This window comes from Oryctolagus cuniculus, chromosome 5 (genome assembly GCF_051225735.1).
Source record: "Oryctolagus cuniculus isolate XC-2025 breed Fujian yellow rabbit chromosome 5, ASM5122573v1, whole genome shotgun sequence".
NCBI classification, from domain to species: domain Eukaryota; kingdom Metazoa; phylum Chordata; class Mammalia; order Lagomorpha; family Leporidae; genus Oryctolagus; species Oryctolagus cuniculus.
The window spans coordinates 18,289,819-18,304,920 of NC_142871.1; the positions used below are offsets into that span (position 1 = coordinate 18,289,819).

General features: G+C 45.5%; 1 protein-coding gene across 6 annotated transcripts in view; it reads left to right on the top strand.

The window, feature by feature from the left end:
• The first annotated feature begins 9,318 nt into the window (after nt 1-9,318).
• The window catches only part of LATS1 (large tumor suppressor kinase 1), a 65,981-nt gene continuing 60,197 nt past the window's right edge, over nt 9,319-15,102 (top strand). For 2 of the 6 annotated variants that reach the window (XR_016234476.1, XM_002722434.6), the window contains exon 1: nt 9,319-9,740. The gene's annotated coding sequence lies outside the window, so the exon portion shown is untranslated. Of the gene's footprint in view, nt 9,741-9,910; nt 10,275-15,102 lie in introns of those variants that run through there. The other 4 variants (XM_070073425.2, XM_070073424.2, XM_089333625.1 and 1 more) reach the window with 4 other exon arrangements.

Consider the following 15,102-nt stretch of genomic DNA (forward strand, 5'->3'; position numbering starts at 1 on the left):
CAAATCAGCACCAATATGAGATCTCAGCAATGCAGGCAGCAGCTTACACTGTGCCATGTCACTTGCCCTGAAGTCAGATTTTTTTTAAGGTGAAAATGTTTTTGACAAGTTCATTTATTAGGATAGATTTGAACAGAACTCTTGTCAACTACTTAGATCTAACTATTTTTCTTGAAAGAGATAAGGGAAAATGGGCTTTTCCTAAGGGTTTTTACTTTTGTTTATCTTTTCAATATACTTAAAAATTACCAAACTGAACATTATGTAATAAAGCACAATTTGATATTAATAAGTAAACTGACTTCCAAACTACATTTTGAAACAAGTATGATAACAGTATGATACTGTGGTAAGGATGTGGTAAAAGTGAAGAATTCTGCTATCTTTATCCTTATCCAAATGTTAATAATGGTCTAACATGTGGTGTTTTAAGACAGTTTCATGAGATTGTCCAGGGTTTATTAGATTAAATGCATAATTGATATAAGACCTTAATGACAAATTATTGCTGTTGCACAACTGAAGGGTGTGTGTTCATTTATTTTATAGTTCCAGTAATAGAAATCATGGTATAAAGTTTTACTCTTCTGTCCTGATAATTATATTCCATTTTTTGGGGTGCCACTTCAAGGGTTTTTCAGTTTTTGTCAATACTTTACAATGACACATGTTCACACACACATGCATACACCCACACCCACACACACACACACATATATATATTTAGGTAAAAGAACTAGAGAAGGGAAAATATATTACTGATAAGAAACGTTATTGTTTCTGGTTTTATTGCTGCGACTACTTGTTTAAGACTGCCCTTGCAGGGAACAGCACTGTGGCACAGCTGTCTGCAGCACTGGCATCCCATTTGGGCGCCGGTTCGAGTCCTGGCTGCTCCACTTCGATCCAGCTCCATCAAGGGAATGAACCAACAGATGGACACTTTCTCTCTCTCTCTCTCTCTCTAATTCTGACTTTCAAAAACAAAGACTTCTGTTTTAAAAAGTAATTCATTACAGAAAAGTAAATATAAAGAAAATTTTAAGTACTTATTGTCTAAAACAATTTTTTGATAGCCCTCTCTATCTATCAGTATATAAGACTTTTATATAAAAGTGGAAATACATTTTTTTTAAAGATTATTTATTTGAAAGGCAGAGCTACAGAGAGGCAGAGGCAGAGAGAGAGGGAGAGGTCTTCCATCTGCTGGTTCACTCCTCAAATGGCTGCAACGGCCGGAACTGAGCTGATCAGGATCCAGGAGCTTCTTCTGTGTTTCCCACCCAGATGTAGGAGCCCAAGGACTTGGATCATCTTCCACTGCTTTCCCAGGCCATAGCAGAGAGCTTGATCAGAAATGAGCAGCCAGGACTAGAACCAGTGCCCACATGGAGTGCCGGCACTTCAGGCCAGGGCTTTAACCTGCTGTGCCACAGTGCCAGCCCCTCAACTACTTTATCAATTATAACACATACCCAGTCTTATTCCATCTCTGCTGCTGTCCATCCATTCCGCACCCCTCCACTTCTGCTCTGGATTTTTTTTAAACAAATTCTATATCTCACATTTCATTCATAATTCCCTACTTAGCAGCTCTGAAGAGTCAGAACTCCCCTCTTCAGAAGTATAATACCTTTTGCATGCCTGTACTACACTATTATTTCATAATATCACATATCTAAGATTATCTTACAATTTTTTTTTTTAAAGATTTATGTATTTGAGAGGCAGAGTTACAGACAGAGGGAGAGACAGAGAGAGGTCTTTCGTCCTCTGGTTCATTCCCCGAATGGCCACAATGGCGGGAGCTGGGCTGATCTGAAGCCAGGAGTCAGGATTTCCTCCAGGTCTCCCGCGTGAGTGCAGGGGCCCATGCACTGTGGCCCTCTTCCACTGTTTTCTCAGGCCATTAGCAGAGAGCTGGATTATAACAGGAGCAGCTGAGACATGAATGCGGTGCCACAGGTGGATGCTTAACCTATGCCACGGCATAGGCCCCAGATTTATTTTTTATAGTCAGTTTTTTCAAGTGAGCAGACAAGGTCCATTGGATCACCTGTCTCTTAAACTGCTTTTAATGTATAAATTCCCCCTATTTTTCCTTTTTTCTTTCTTGCTGATGGGTAGCTTGAATGGATCAAACAGACAACCCCTGAACCCACTGATCAATCTTAACAGCACAAAAGCAGGCAAGTAGACATGTTTTCTGGTGTGATGTAAAAAGAACAAATAACACTAGCTATAAAATACCCTTGTCTGTTAGAAGGCACCCTTCCTGTATTCTAGGATGAAATGTAAACATACGGTTCTTCAACTCAGGGTATTATTTTTTCCTGTTGCACTGAAAAGAAGTAGACTAAATAATTCAGATAAATGCTGTTCCCCTAAATATTAATTTGAGGACTATTTTCTATTTAGCTGTCCCTCCCCAACTCCCAGTGCCAAAATTGAATCTAATTTACCTATGTACTAGTTTACAGGCACTACAAGAGACAAAAGAACATGCTCAATGACTATATAGAAGCAATCAGCCTAATCCAGAATTTGAGAACTTCTAGAAGACAAGCTTGACATTTGGTTTCTTCAACAAAACATTGTTCTCGCAGTTGGGCCTGGAGGAGAGGATTTTGTAGTTGAACACATTCATATGGGTTGCAATGAATCAGGTCCAACTTCCTGTTTCCCTTTTGTGTGAATGCATGTTGCTGTTGCCTGAAGTCAGCTGGGGCAACGGCCCTCTTCTCCCTGTCCCACTCTGCACACTGTCATCCCTGCTCTGAGTGGGCCTGCATTCAACTTCTGGAGACCTCCCCCTTGGGTAGCCCGTCTCCCGCGTGGAGTGAATGGCCCGACGGTTCTGTTTCACCTTTCTTTTCCTTTCCTTTCATCAGCAGCATCGGCTGCTGACATTTCTGAAGGATTCATAAATGTTGCTGGCACCCTTCTCACTTTCCTGCAGCAATGTATGAATTTTCCCTTGATCATTATGGTGAATGATGGGTAGTGCGAGGGAGCTGGACAGATTTAGAATACTGGCTTGAACTGGAAACAGTTGCTCTCAGTTTGAGGCTTTGCTGTAATTTAAGGGAATTTGTAACCACAAGTAAAAGAACATTTAAATAGTGTTACAATTTGTCATAAATTATCCAACTAAAAAACATATTGTGATAAAGTTTCTTTTCCCAGTGCAGCCTCTCATTGGGATAGCTCTAATTGAGGCCAGCATTGTCGCAGGGTTTGAGTGTGTGAGGAATCCAAAACAGTGTTGTACATAGGTAGAACCTATGTACATTGATGGAACACTCTAGTCTACTGTGAAACAAGCCAATCATGTTACATTTAACATATTTCGTTGAGATGGGTTCATAAGGGCTTTTACTCAATAAAGGAATTTTCATATAGTGAAATGAAATTTACTTCCTAGGAGCCACAAAAGATAAATTTAATTCCCCTCATCACATATTCAGATATATAAAACTCCATGTTTCCATGACAAACTTTTGTAATCCTCTGTGGTATCTGTGGTCAAGATTCCTTTCTCAGTCTTTCTTAGCTGAATCCTACTTTTGAGTGTCCTTCATGTCTTGTAGATGTGATTTTCTATAGAAAGCTTTAAGTGGTCTGGATAAACTCTACTCTGCTTCAAAAGGCTATGGTGCAGAAATTACGATGCTTAAATTAGTGTGATAAATAGCTCCCCTGCCTTCTCCCCCCCCCCACTGGCCCACAAAATAAAGAACAGAGCCCACTCAGTGTTCTGTCCAAGGGTTTAATGGTATGATCCATAGTAAGCAATGAGTCACAGAACTAAACTCACAAAGTTATTTTCCCTTTAAAAAATGCTCTTGTTTGCCAAAAGTACTCTTTTATGTCTTCTTTTTTTTTTTTTTTTTGGACAGGCAGAGTGGACAGTGAGAGAGAGAGACAGAGACAGAGAGAAAGGTCTTCCTTTGCTGTTGGTTCACCCTCCAATGGCCGCCGCAGCCCGCGCGCTGCAGCCGGCGCACCGCGCTGATCCGATGGCAGGAGCCAGGTGCTTCTCCTGGTCTCCCATGCGGGTGCAGGGCCCAAGGACTTGGGCCATCCTCCACTGCACTCCCTGGCCACAGCAGAGAGCTGGCCTGGAAGAGGGGTGACCGGGACAGAATCTGGTGCCCCAACCGTGACTAGAACCCGGTGTGCCGGCGCCGCAAGGCAGAAGATTAGCCTAGTGAGCCGCGGTGCAGGTTTCTTTTATGTCTTTTAATGTGTGTTTTCATCTACTTGAAAGTCAGGGAGACAGATGTTCCATTCACTGAATCACTCCCTAAATGCCCACAACAGCCAGGGCCGGACCAGGCTCAAGCCAGGATCCCAGAACTTCATCCAGGTCTCCATGTTGGCCATCTGCTGTCTCCCAGGACGTGCATTAGCAGGAAGTTGGATGGGAAGCAGAGTAGCAGGACCTGAATTGGCATTCCGATATAGGATGTGGCACTTTACCCCAAAAAACCTTCTTTTAACTGTGGCTTCCAAAACGAACACTTCTCCATGTAATGATTGCCTTGCTCAGAGTCTAACAGAAACCCTATCCTAGTTCTAGGTGTGATAGACATTCCTTTGTAATGTTGTGATTTCATTTTTATTGACTTTTTGAGAGAGAGTGCTTCCATCTACTGGTTCACCCTCCAAATGCCTGCAATGGCCAGGGCTGGGCCAGAGTTGGGAGCTGGGAGCTCAATTCACGGTCTTACTCGCAGGGTCTGCATTAGCAGGGAGCTGACGTAAAGAGCCAGAGCCAGAAACAACCCAGGTACTTTTTTTTTTTTTTTTTTTTGACAGGCAGAGTTAGACAGTGAGAGGTGCTCTTGATGTGAGAGGTGAGTATCTTCACTTAGGCTTAACACTTGCCCCTAATTAGACCGCTGACTGAACTTGAACTTCACACCTCATACTTCTAAGCCACACTTTCCATATGCTTGGGGTGATGTGGTTGATTTTGCAGTTTTTGTTCCTTATTAATATGCCTCATCTTTTTGTTCATCTTTTTGTTCAGATTTCATTTCAATGCAGGAAAGGAGTTAAAAATCTCCTTTGGATATTCTGATGAAGCTAATTATTTTCGGATTTGCCTAGAATGCTCTCTGCTTTCATCCTATTGGTTAGGACGTATATTAAATGAACTAGAGGGCTTAGGCCCACTGCTAGTCTTCTGTGTTATCAGTGACACATGAATCATCTTTGGTATTTGGCCTGTGGTTATTAAAATATTTATAAACAAAATACATGGCAACATCTCTTCATACTACTTGAAACTAGAATATTACCAACTTAAATTATTTCTTCATAAGTATACTAATTCTCAAAAATAAAAACATTCTGGCTAGGTGTGATCAAATCTTCATTATGTTTTGTTTATAGGGAGGTTTTTATTAGGTGAAATTATCTTTGCTTACCTCCTGAATTAATAAATGTGGTTGACAGTCAAGAAAAAAACAAAAACAAACAAAAAAAAACCCTAGTTTATTGGCAGTCCACATCATCTATCTTGTTCACAAGGCTACTATAAGGAAATACCGGTGCTATAGCTAATATCCTTTCAGAAACTGGGCATAATTTAAAAAATCCTTGACCTTGGTGAAATACTATTCCAGAGTACTGTAGAAACATCTTTTCCATAATGCATTCTAGAATCTTGTCCGAGAAGCACTCTACCTCACCAATGTAGAGTTTATATCAAAACTTCATTTAAGCATATGGTATAAATGTCATATCTAGCTCATGAAGCTGGCGTGGAATAGCAGGTAAAGCCACTGCTTGCAATGCTGGCACCTCGTATGGATGCCCATTCGATTCCCAGATGCTTTACTTCCAATCCAGCTCCCTGCTAATAGCCTAGGAAAGCAGGGGATGATGCCCAAGTGCTTGGGCCCCTGCCACTCACATGGTAGACCTGGAAGAAGCTCTTGGCTCTTGCCTTTGGCCTGGCCCTATTCTAGCCTTTCGGCCATCCTGGGAGTGAACCAAAAGATGGAGGCTCTCTGGCTCTCTCTCTCTTGCTCTTTCAAATAAATAAATCTTTTTTTAAATAAAAAAAGAATATAATATCTAGCTTAGACCAATGAAAGATCTAAAGCAGTAGTGCTTTTATTTTAGATATGAAATCTGGAGATACCCAAAATAAGATACGCAACTATTGGAACTCTTTGGTTGGTATCATTCTGAACCCCCATCAGTGTTAAATGGCAATGTAGAACAACTAACAACTAGGTCTTTTTTTTTTTTTTTGACAGGCAGAGTGGACAGTGAGAGAGAGAGACAGAGAGAAAGGTCTTCCTTTTGCCATTGGTTCACCCTCCAATGGCCGCCGTGGCCAGCACACCGCGCTGATCCAAAGGCAGGAGCCAGGTGCTTCTCCTGGTCTCCCATGGGGTGCAGGGCCCAAGGACTTGGGCCATCCTCCACTGCACTCCTGGGCCACAGCAGAGAGCTGGCCTGGAAGAGGGGCAACCGGGACAGAATCTGGAGCGCTGACCGGGACTGGAACCGGGTAGTGCCAATGCCGCAAGGACAACTAGGTCTTAATAGTCAACTTACATGGAAACTATTCCCATTAACATTTACCTCCATTAGAGATATACAGAGCAAGAAACCACATGGGGTGTGGAAGAAGTAAAATAACTAGAAGCTGTCTGATCAGGTAAAAATATTTAATTAATTAAAAATAAACTAATGTTCAATTCTAATCTGTCATGACTGGATTCGGGGAGACAACAGCTGACAGACCAGCCTAACACACAGCCATCATAAATGTATTACCTGTCAAAAGAATGGTTGTATAGGCCTTGGATGTATGAATCTAAGCTGCAATTAACACTAGACTATAAAAATGGTAGCTGCAACAAATGAAAAATTAGTTTTGACCTCTGAAAGTTATGGAATAAATAAATTTAAAACTCTCCTAGCCAGAGAAGTCCTAAAAGTAATGGTACTGGGTTTGATTTCTAATACCATTCTCCAACAAAATGAGCTCCTTGGAAAAATGCTGATTATGATATAGGCAGGAAATATACAAGGCACATTGGGTCTTAGCTTACTGCTGTCTGGGATGCCGGCATCTCATATCAGAGTACAGGTTCAAGTCCTGGAGACTGCTCCTGGTTCAGCTTCCTGCTAATGCACCTGGGAAGGCAGAAGAGGACCTAAGGGCTTGGGCCCCTGCACCCACGTAAGAGACCCAGATGGAATTCCAGACTCCCAGGCTCAGCTCTGTCCACTGTGGCCATTTGGGGAGTGAACCAGCAAGTGGAAGATCTCTCTTTCTCTCTCTTGCTTTGCCTTTCACATAAATAGTTTTTAAATAATGATAGCTTGGAACATTCCATAGTGTCAGAAAGTAAGTTCTAAAAATAAATATATAAATTATAAAGTACAATGAGTGGAATATGTTAAAGCAATACAGAGGTCCAGCTGAAAGAGCTCTCAGTAGCCTAAACCAGAACAATTTGAGCAACAAAATAACATACCTGAACATAAAAGAAGTAGCCGTGAGTCCCTGCTGATGTAAGTATTTAAATAAATGGGGGAGAAGTCTATGCAGAGTCCTAAATTATTTAGGGTCCTCCCTCAAGGAGGTCGAGAAAAACTCCCACAACTTAAGTGTTGTCTTCCCCTGAGATGGTATGAATTTTAGGGTGTGGGGAGACTTACTGGGCCACATTGGTCTCTAGACTTGTGTGCCGCCTCTTTTCCTCCCTACAGTCACCAAAAATTAAATTTGGCCTTATGTCTATTGCTAAAAGGAAAATGCAACCAAAAAACCCTCTTCTATGAAGCACTGAAAAGTGAGCTGAAGTTGGACCAGAGGTTTTTCATCGCAGCAATGACGCAAAGTCCTTGGAAAGCAACGGGAGGAGTTGGCACTCTTGGACAACCGCCACCCACAGCAAGCGCGCCCCAGGCCTTCCATCGGCATGGCTGCTCAGCCCCAGCGGGGCATCGGTTCTCTCCTGATCATGCCTTCTCTCCTTCCCCTATTTTTCTCCCCCAGCCTCACCTCACAGGAGAAAAACTTCTAGACCTACTTAGAGCAATTCACTGAGCTCCTTGAATTATCCTGCAATTTCCTAAAGAGTTTAGGGGCACTGACCACAATGCTTCACTTAAGAAATTCCTGGGGTTGGTGACAGAGGTGACAAGATTCTGTGGCTATGGTTCTTCAAGATACACAGTCCTTCTGGACAGGGTGAGCAGGCCTAAGACCACATTAAATTCCTGTAATTCACATAATTTTAGATCTGAAAGGAATCCCATAGGTTCCTTAGTCTTCCAGCTGAACGAAGTAAGACCTGTGCTCCTGGAAAACATATTTCAATCAAATGTTTTCGGAACATGAGCTTTTTAAAGTATGTTCTCAGGGCCGACGCTGTGGCTTAGCTGGTAGAGCCGCCGCCTGCAGTGCCGGCATCCACATATGGGTCCTGGTTCAAGCCCTGGCTGCTCCTCTTCCAATCCAGCTCTCTGCTATGGCCTGAGGAAGCTGCAGAAGATGGCCCAAGTCCTTGGGCCCCTGCACCCACGAGGGAGACCTGGAAGAAGCTCCTGGCTCCTGATCAGCCCAGCTCCGGCCGCTGGGGCCATCTGGGGAATGAACCAGCAGATGGAAGACCTCTCTCTCTGCCTCTCTAATTCTGCCTTTCAAATAAATAAATAAATCTTAAAAGGGGGGGGGGGGATGAGTCCCAGCTGAATGATTTTTAAAAAATGTTTTCACTTTTTAACTTGTGGGTACAGCAGCGAGCAAACACATCAGAAAAGTGCTTAATGTTTTTCACTGTGATAGTCTTCAGTAAGATAGTGATTAGGAGCTACGTGAAAATACATATCCATGCTAGAGGCAAAATTGGCAAAGGCGATCTTTACAGAGTGGATGGTACCTGCCAACACCACACACCCAGGGACCCCAGCCTTGATTTCTAATTCGATTTAGCAAGAGATAAAAACCTCTTCCCGACCCATCACCGTCATTCCTAGCGTCTACGGATCTGACAGATAAAGCTCAATTCGCGCTGGTTCGGAAAATGCACACGCTGCCAGTTCACGGGCTTGCTCGGGGAAACTGTGCCGGGAAGAACAAAAACTTCATTTCAAAGCCCTGCGGATCGCCAATGCCGACGTCCACGGCGAAGTTTCAGGGTTCCCTCCGGAGAGTCAAGTCCCTCGTGGTGGCCGCGCGTCGCAGGCTCTCCCCGTCGGGCAAAGGCGGGCACAGAACACACCGAGTGGGCTCGAGCGGGGGAGGGCCCGCTCCCACGACCGCGGACTCGCCAGCCCTGCGGCGGCACGCGCGAGCGTCGTGGGGCGCCGTTCACCGTCGCTCGAGGCAGCGGGCCACCGGCCGTGGCACGGAGGCCCCAGGCCGGACGCTCGCTCCCGGCGGCCGGACGGCCAGAAGCCCCCAGTCCTCGGCCCCCGCGCAAGCGACGCCGGGAAATGCCCACATCCGGGAAACCTGCCGCGGAGTGCGGCGGCGGCGACACAGAGTGGAAGGCAAAATGGCGGCGGCGGTGGCCTGGTGCTAAGGGGAGAGCCAGGTCCCCGCGACCCCTGCGACAGGCCGCGCTGGCCCGCGGCAGCCCCCTGGCGTCTCTGCCCCTCCTGCCCCACCGGGGACACCTGGGGTCCCTGGGCCGGGCTCCGGCCGCGTCGGCGCCCGCCCTCAGGCCCGTAGCCGCTGTCCAGGAGCCCCGCTTCCCCTGCAGGTAGGTCCGGGGCTGGCGTAGCGGGTGGGGCTCACTCTCTCCTCCGGAGCCGGAGTCGGCGAGGCGGTGGCCGCCGGGGCCCACGCCCATCCCCGCTGGCGGGGGTCCAGAGGCTGCTGCGGGCGCCGGGCTGAGCCGGCCCGGTTCGGGCCTGGCGTGGCTGGTTGCGTGGACCTGCGCCGAGCCCTGCCCTGGGGAAGCGAGGGTTGGCCGCGCCCGGTGCTGCAGGCAGAGCCCCGGGCTTTTCGGGTGGGTTAGACGGGGAAGAGCCGGCCTTGCGGCGGCCTTGCGTCCACTGCCTTCTTCCCCCGCCGTCTCTGACGCCTGCGAGCCAGCGGTGTCCAGGAGGGGAGCAAAGGCGAAGGGTGGTTCCGAGGGAAAACTGCAGTTACAGAGCCACGGCCCTTTGGACCCCCGAGGGCCCCCGAATCTCTTCCCCATCCGCTGTGATGTTAGGTTCGCAGCTGGAAGTGGTGGGAGAAATGGAGGAGTCTTTCTGGAGTAGATGTGCGCGTAAATACGAGGAAAGACAAGGTAACATTGTGCATTATAATGTGAAACAGAACTTGTGGCTCGGAGGTGACTTGATTTAATAACTCACTCTGACTTGTCCAACTGAAAGTCATTTACCGAGCGAATAAAGCTTAATGTCTGTCTACTCGTATTATACGACTTTAAAATACAGATCATTGTCTGGAAGTCATTCGTAAGTCTGATGAGCAGTAAGTTTTGTTTCACACGCAAATACTATTATATCACTGCGGTAGAAATGCATTTGACTGCTCGGGATCATGACGTCTCTCAGACCTTGGTGAACTATTTATTGACGGTTAGAAGTTTTTTTGTTTTGTTTTGTTTTTGCCAGAGAAGAAAAGATAGTACATTACGATTGGAATGGATGGATGTTCTCTGCTTGTGATTGTTTTAGCTGAGGTTTTCTCTTTCCGTGAAATAATTGACGGACAGATAAAGTGGGCTAGTTGATTCCCCAGGGCACTGGAGGAATTCGGTTGATTTTACAGTAAAAGAAGTAGCATTGTGTTCCTGTGACACTTTGCTCCTGCAAGAAACTGGATCACGGCCCATGCTGGGAAAGACACATTGTTTTTGTGAATATAGATTGAATGTGCTGTGACTTTCTCCAAAAATAAAGAAAAAATGCTTCTACATTTTTTATGAATGATAACTGACTTTCATTCTACAGTTGAGTTCTTTTGTTTTTACTGTTAGTCTTTGTGATTTTATATCAACATAGTCTTCAAACAATTCCAACTCATTATTTAGTTACCATTTTAGGTACTGTGTTAGTAGATGATTTTGTTCTTATTCTTTGAGAGACAGAGAGCTCCCATCCGCTGGTTCACTCCCCACATCTGCCCAACAGCAGGAGCCAAAGCTGGGAGCTGGGGACTCAAGCCAGGTCTCCTGTTTGGGCGGCAGGAACCCAACCAGTTGAGGCATCACTGCTGCCCCCCACGGTACACTGGCTGGAAGTTGGAGTTGGGAGCCCGGAATTGAGCGCAGATGCTCTGATGTAGGCTGCAGTTTATCTTTTTTTTTGACAGGCAGAGTGGACAGAGAGAGAGACAGAGAGAAAGGTCTTCCTTTGCCATTGGTTCACGCCGGCGCGCTGCGGGCGGCGCATTGCGCTGATCCGATGGCAGGAGCCAGGTGCTTCTCCTGGTCTCCCATGCGGGTGCAGGGCTCAAGTACTTGGGCCATCCTCCACTGCACTCCCGGGCCACAGCAGAGAGCTGGCCTGGAAGAGGGGCAACTGGGACAGAATCCGGTGCCCCGACCAGGACTAGAACCCAGTGTGCCGGCGCCGCAAGGCAGAGGATTAGCCTAGTGAGCCGCGGCGCCGGCCTGCAGTTTACCTTAACCGCTAAGCTAAACACCTGTGTTCACTGATTATGAAACACCACAAAATTTATTTTTAGTGATTGAACTATTTTTTAAGTTTTAAAAATTAATTATATTTATTTGAAAGGCAGAAAGAGAGAGATCTATCTGTTGGTTCATTCCCAGTATGCCCACAATGGCTAGGGTTGGGCCAGGACATAAGGCAGGAGCCAGCAACTCAATCCAGAGCTCCTATGTAGGTGACTAAGACGCAATCGCCTGAGACATCACCTGCTACCCCCCAGGTAGCATTAGCAGAAAGGTGAAATTGGGAATGGAGCCAGGACTCAAACCCAGGCACTTGATATGGGATGTTAATGCCATTAAAATTAGGCCAGGCTATTTGCCACTGGGCAGCCAATTCATCAGACAAGAGTTGATGCAATGAAACAGATTTATTCAAGAAGTCAACAGTTTGTTGGGGAAAAGCAGACATTTTCAGTCTCAAGGGGCTTTCCTAATTTGCAAGTTACCAGGAATACTTTTTTTTTTTTAAGATTTATTTATTTATTTGAAAGTCAGAGTTACACAGAGAGGAAGGAGAGACACAGAGAGAGAGATTGAGAGGTCTTCCATCCGCTGGTTCACTCCCGAATTGGCTACAGTGGCTGGAGCGGCAGTGATCCGAAGCCAGGAGCCGGGAGCTTCTTCCGGGTCTCCACGTGGGTGTAGGGGCCCAAGGACTTGGGACATCTTCTACTGCTTTCAGACCATAGGAGAGAGCCGGATCGAAGTGGAGCAGCTGGGACTTGAAATGGCACCCATATTGGATGCCGGCATGGCAGGCAGCAGCTTTACCCGCTATGCCACAGCGCAGGCCCCCAGGAAGACTTTTAAAAGGAGAAGGGAAGTTAGGGGAAGTTAGGAAAGATAACTGGCTCAGTTGTTTGATCATCAGGCAGGTTTCCAGGGTCAATTCTGATAATCATCTTGACACCAATTAGGTGGAAGTTCCTTTGACATAAAGCTGGTGGTTATGGTGCAGTTGCAGATCTCTAGCCATGTCCCTGTAGTCAGTCCCTGGAATTCTTGAACAAGCATTATTCATTTGTTGAACTGAACAAACATTCTGATTAGTCCCAAGATCAGCAGTTAGCTTTTCTTAATTAGAGTGTGAAAAGGAGCTGGTAGTAGAGCACAGGGGTTAACCTGCCACTGTGATTTCTGGCTTCCCATCTCAGAGTACAGTTTAAATCCTGACTACTCCACCTCCAATCCAGCTTCCTGCTGATGCACCTGGGAAAGCAGATGAAGATGGCCTAAGTATTTGGGTCCCTTTCATCCAGGTGAGATGGAGTTCTTAGGTCCTGGCTCCAGCCTGGCCCAGTTCCAGCCATTGCAGTCATTTAGGGGGTGAACTAATGGATGGAAGATCTGTCTCTCTCATCCTCTCTATCTGTCATTCTGCCTTTCACATAAAATCTTTAAATTGTGAAAAGCAAAGGGAGATGCATTCTTTTTTACAGTTGCAGATACATGGCTAGTTACTAAGTTAGAACGTGAAAAGGCAAAGGAAGATATGTTCGTGATGGTTACAGATTTCCTCATTCCCTATCTGGAAAAGGGCCGTTGACTTCATTCTGGATACTTGCTGATTGGGGGTGAAGTGAGGAGTTTTTGGAATGGAAGGCATTGACAGTGGTGAAATACGTGTTTTTTAATTCTTCTCTTTGAGGGAGTACAGGCCAAAGACTAGCTATTAGTTTAGATGTTTGCCTATGACGTTTCTGTGTATACAGAATAATGACTTAATCCCTAAGTAAGTTTCCAACACTATTGCTAGGAGTGTTGATCCTCATTTTAAAATTTCTTCAAAGACAGACTTGATTCCAGATGCCATCCAGGAGAACAGATTTGAAAACCAGCCTCTGACCCTTGGAAGAAGGGGGTTTAGTGATTCAGAGTCTGTCAGAGTCAGGTAGCCTGTCTCCTAATTTTATCCATACTCATTTTTCACCTGGGAAGAGGAGTTAATATAAGCATAGGAGGACAAATTGTCCACTATACAGATTGCACACTGTTTAGCTAGAATGTAGTCTAAACCTGTCCTTTACCTGAAGCTTCCTTGGCTGAAGACTTTAAGGGTGTTTATAATTTTGTAAGCAGGTTACCAGTTTTATTTATGTTTCCAAATTTTAAGTTCATATTTCCAGTTTTAATTCTTGCCTTCATGTACAAAATCAAAGGTTTTTTTGTGCTTTTTTTAAGCACCTAAGTGTATGTGCTGTATATAGATTCTAGCTTTGGGAGTGAGAAAACAAAGCATCACCTAGTTAGTCTCTCTCTCTCTCTCTTTCTTTAAAGTGACCTTCTGTAGAAGTTGTAACTCGTAGTCATTTTGTGAATTTGTGATAGTTACCATCATGCAGTCAGTAAAAATCCTTTCTTTATAGCCTTTTTTTATATATATGTGTATATATTTTCTTTTTCTTTTTCTTTCTTTCTTTTTTTTTTTTTTTTTTTTTTTTGACAGAGTGACAGAGTGGACAGTGAGAGAGACAGAAAGGTCTTTCTTTACTGTTGGTTCACCCTCCAATAGCCACTGTGGCCGGCGCACCGCGCTGATCCGAAGCCAGGAGCCAGGTACTTATCCTGGTCTCCCATGGGGTGCAGGGCCCAAGCACTTGGGCCATCCTCCACTGCACTCCCGGGCCATAGCAGAGGGCTGGACTGGAAGAGGGGCAACCGGGACAGAATCTGGCACCCCGACCGGGACTAGAACCTGGTGTGCTGGCGCCGCAGCCGGAGGATTAGCCTATTGAGCCGCGGTGCCGGCCAATATATATATATTTTCATTTAGGGTTGATTCCATGTTAATTTACATATTCCCCCTTAATCATCTGTTCTTCATGAAAACACCTCTCTGATCAGTCATCCTATAGCTAGTTTCTATTTGTCCCTCATTGCCAGGCAGGATTTCTCCTGGTTGCTGGTCTGACCTAGTTCTGTGTTGAGGGAGAGTGGCTAACAAACAGGAGTCAATGTTTTTGGTTTTTGTTTTTTAAAGACTGATTTGGAAGGCAGAGTTAGAAAGAAATCTTCCATCCATTGGTTCACTCCCCAGGTGGCGGCAATGGCCAGTGATGGGACAGGCTGAACCCAGGAGCTTGTTGCATGTCTCCCACATGGATGCAGGAGTTCAAACACTTGGGCCATCTTCCACTGCTTTTCCCAGGCCATAAATGGAGAGCTGGATCAGAAGTGAAGCAGCTGGGGCATGAACTGGTGCCCATATGGGATGCTGGCATCACAGGTGGTGGCTTTACCTGCTGTGCGACAACTGCGACTCCAAGAGTCGGTGTTAAAACCTTTTAGCCACATATTTGAGCACCAAAGAGGTTTTAGAAGGAGTGGTTCTTAGACTAACTTAACCTGGAGTCCACTATTAAACATAATGTTATCAGTTCTGCAGGCAAGAACCATCATCTCAAAGTGCCCAGCCAGCACTATCTTGCTGCAA